The 4,288-nt window shown below is 38.9% G+C and overlaps 1 non-coding gene across 1 annotated transcript; it reads right to left on the bottom strand.

Moving 5' to 3' along the window:
• Positions 1-1,802: 1,802 nt before the first annotated feature.
• On the bottom strand, positions 1,803-1,909 carry LOC133813493 (small nucleolar RNA R71). The gene has a single exon (XR_009884501.1). It is a non-coding gene; the product is annotated as a small nucleolar RNA R71 (small nucleolar RNA).
• Positions 1,910-4,288: the final 2,379 nt, after the last annotated feature.

Consider the following 4,288-nt stretch of genomic DNA (forward strand, 5'->3'; position numbering starts at 1 on the left):
TCGAGACACCACTAGGAGGAAAGCATCTAGCGGTCCCCAAAAAAAGCCTCGCACAACAATCATGTCGTGGTCCTCGTGATGGCCTCCTCTCACATATCAGCCTCGTCCTTAAGGGTGTCCACGTGGTGACCATGGAGCAAGGAGAGTTTGAATACGGTTGGTACGGTGTCCACGCCAGACTGGTAGCGGCAGTACAAGGATGGTACATGGTCAGGACTTCCTCAGCACGCTTATGAGGTCAGTACCTGACAAGTCGTGGAGGCATAATATGGTACCAAGACAAGAGCACTTTTGCAGGCCCTAACACGTACTAGAGCAGACCACCACTCTCCCAACACCACTACCACCTGTACTGATATCCTGACAGTATACTCATGTACTATTTTGTCCTGAGGGACCACTATGTACAAAGGAGCCATTATGTCTCCAATATAAATAGATGATCACTCCTCCAGAGGAGGGGTTGGAAAATTGATTGTATGCAGAGGCTATTAAGCAATATACATTTTTCACTCCATTGTTCATCTGTGTTCATCCTTCCATGAGTTCATTCTAAGTTTTTATTTAAACATCGTTGCATTTACCTTTGAGTTTTCCGACTTAATTTCGTTGACGAGGTTTCACCGTCAACAGTTATATTATTTCAAAGTTTATTATTTTTAATTTACTAATCTTTCTTTTTACTTGTATTTTACCTCTCTGTGGATACGACATAGCCCGATTACTACTGCGACCGCTTAGGAGTTATTGGGCGATATCAATTTTTTGCGCCGTTGCCGGGGAGGTAATTTTACAATTAAAGGTTTGCATAGTAAATTAATTTTTTTTATTAAAAAAAAAACAAAGTAGTATAATTTTTTTAATTTCTCTTTTATTTTATTTTTCCTTAGTAATTTTTATTTTTTTATTTTTTTTTATTTATTATTTTTTTTATTTTATTTTTAGGTTTAGAATTTTATTTTCTAGATTTAGGTTTTTTCCGAAAAAAAAAAGCATAAAATTTTAAATCATAAAATTAAAAAAAAGTATTGAGAACTTTTGTGTAATTGTGAAAATTAGTAAAAACCAAATTTGTTCTGTCTTAGAAAAATTGGTTCTTAAATAAGGTCTGTGTTAGCGTTACCCTCCAACCTTTTCTAAGAACCTTGGGGAGTTCTAGAAAAGCTCTTGGGCCTAAAATGGTACCTTGGCAGCCTTTGCAATTGGCCTGGGAACATTTTGGTGTATACTTATTACATTATTACACAGTTGCGCTTATAATACTTACAAAATAAAAAAATATTTATGCCACGAAACAAAGAAGCGCTAGGGGGATTTGTGAAACAACAAGTAGAAACTTTATAAAACTCTCCTAGTTTGTCGTTTTCTTCCATTCGTTCAAACACTCCTGATTCACCAAGACTTCCTGAACCACCCACGATGGCTCATCAAGATGAAGTCCAACCAAGAACGCTACAGGATTATTTACATCCTATGCGTACAGCCACACCTTCATGCATAAATGTATCCCAACAATATGCCAAATGTTGATTTCAAACCCGGCATGATTAACCTCTTACCAACCTTCCATGGGTTGGAAAATGAGAGTTCGTACGTGCATATACGGGAATTCGAAGAGGTGGTGGCTACATTCAACAACCGAGCTGATGTCACCAACATTGTGAGATTGAAATTTTTTCCTTTCTCTCTCAAAGACAAAGCAAAAAGCTGGTTGTATTCCTTAAGGCCTAGATCTATCGGAACATGGGACGAAATGACAAAAGCATTTTTTTTCCAAATATTTGCCTCCCCATAAGACTAGCAGCCTTAAGAGGCAAATCTCTACCTTCATCCAAAAAGACCATGAAACTTTCCATCAGGTCTGGGAGAGGTTTAGAGATTTGATAAATCAATGCCCACATCATGGATACGAAAGATGGCGTCTGATTAGCTGTTTCTATGACGGTCTCACAACCGGACAAAGACAATTCGTACAAATGATGTGCAATGGCGAATTCCTTCAAAAAGATCCCGATGAAGCTTTCGAGTACCTCAACGATCTTGCTAAAAAGTCCTACACATGGAATGGACCAAGTCTTGTGGACAAGCCGCGATCAACTGGAATCTACCAATTAAAGGAAGATGACAACGTCAAAAGCCAAATTGAATCATTGAGACAACAATTCGTGGCTTTCAAATCTCAAGAAGGTAGAGGAATCCATATGGCTGCAAAGGTAGAGACACGAGATCCATGCTTCATATGTGGAGGGACGGAACATCAACCACAAGAGTGCCCAACTCTTGGTGAGTTAAGAGGAGGAAATGAGGAACAATGCAATGCTTTAGGGGATTACAAGAAGCCTTATAACCCTTTCTTAAACACTTACAATCCCGGTTGGCGAAACCATCCAAATTTCAGCTGGAAGGATTCAAACCAAGCATCTGGGAGCCAATGGAGGTCTGAGCAGCAACAACCACCAAAAGCATACATTGCTCCTCAAAATAACATGCAGTCAAGTAATTCTCTTGAGAATACTTTGCAAATTCTTGCGCAAACTCAAATAGCCTCAACTCAAGAACTCAAATCTTGTTTCACACAAATGGTAGAGGAAATGAAAGACATGAAAATCCAAATGACAAAGCTAAACACTACTTTGGCGATTCAAGAGCATGGGAGACTTCCCGCTCAACCTCTAATCCATCAAAAAGGGCAACACATGGCACAAACCTCCTCCTCTCCAGATACAAATTTCAAAGAGGTTAATGCCATCTCTACTCGAAGTGGTCAAAGTACGGTTCCACCATTAACTAAGACAATGAGTACGTCAATGCCCGCTCCAGATGATGATGTGAAAATAAGCATTCCAGTAAAGGCACCCTTTCCTCAAGCTTTGAAATCCACTGGAAAGGTACTAGAAAATCAAGGTGAAATCCTAGACCTTTTAACACAAGTGAAGATCAACTTGCCATTGTTGCATGTGATCAAACAAGTGCCGGCTTATGCCAAGGTTATCAAGGATTTGTGCACCGTTAAAAGAAAGCACCATGTCAAGAAAACTGCATTCTTGGCAGAACAAGCTAGTGCAGTAATTGACTGCAAGACACCGCCTAAGTACAAAGATCCTGGTTGTCCCACCATCTCATGTCAAATTGGGGAGCAGGAATTTGGTCAAGCCCTTCTAGACTTAGGAGCAAGTGTAAATCTCATGCCATATTCAATATACTTGCAATTAGGTCTAGGAGAACTCAAGCCCACATCTGTGGTGCTACAATTGGCCGATCGATTAGTTAAGAAACCTCAGGGAATAGTAGAAGACGTTCTGATTCAAATTGAAAAATTCGATTACCTTGTTGATTTTCTCATCTTGGACACTCAATCTGAAGTGAGTATAGAGTCCAAAATTCCCATCATTATTGGTATACCTTTCCTCGCAATAGCAAATGCACTCATTAACTGTAGGAATGGCCTCATGAAAATCTCTTTCGAGAACATGACTCTAGAAGTAAATGTTTTCCACATCGGAAAACAACCACTTGACAACAATGAGTGTTTCCAATCCTATCCGATCGATACACTTATTTCAGAAGAGGTCGAATCGAAATACACATCTAATCATTTTAATCACCTCTTCCAAATTTCAGAAAGTTCTGAGCCCGATGAGTCTGCAATCAACCCTGAAATCATCAAACACTCACAGGCTAGAAGAACCATGTTTTGGAATCCAATCTTTGAGGAACTCCCTTAAGATCGAGAAACACCAAAACCATCCATTGAACAAGCTCCTCAACCAAAGTTGGAACAACTTCCCAAGGGTCTTAAGCATGTTTTCCTGGGAGCTGACAACACTTTTCCTATCATAATATCCTACAAAATCAATGCCACACAAGAGCGCCAACTCATCAATGTGTTACAAGAACAAAGAGATGCATTAGGATGGACGATAGCTGACATCAAAGGTATTAGTCCTTTAATTTGCTCCCATCACATTCAATTGGAAGACAAGGCTATACGACGTCGTGACCCTCAAAGAAGATTGAACCCAACGATGAAGGAAGTAGTAAAGATTGATGTAATGACCCAACTACTCTAGACTATGGACCATTAATGAAAACTTAAGCATGGACACTAATCCCTAATAATACTTACAAGTGAAATAATCATACTTTATTAAAAACTTGTAAAAACAAATGTTAAACTTACAAAAACTCAAAGCAGGATATGGGATCCCATTGTTTTAAAAAAAAAACATAACTTAATTGTAATGAAAAGAGATTACATAAATAGGTGCGGAAAAATACACATAAACCA

This window comes from Humulus lupulus, chromosome 1 (genome assembly GCF_963169125.1).
Source record: "Humulus lupulus chromosome 1, drHumLupu1.1, whole genome shotgun sequence".
NCBI lineage: Eukaryota > Viridiplantae > Streptophyta > Magnoliopsida > Rosales > Cannabaceae > Humulus > Humulus lupulus.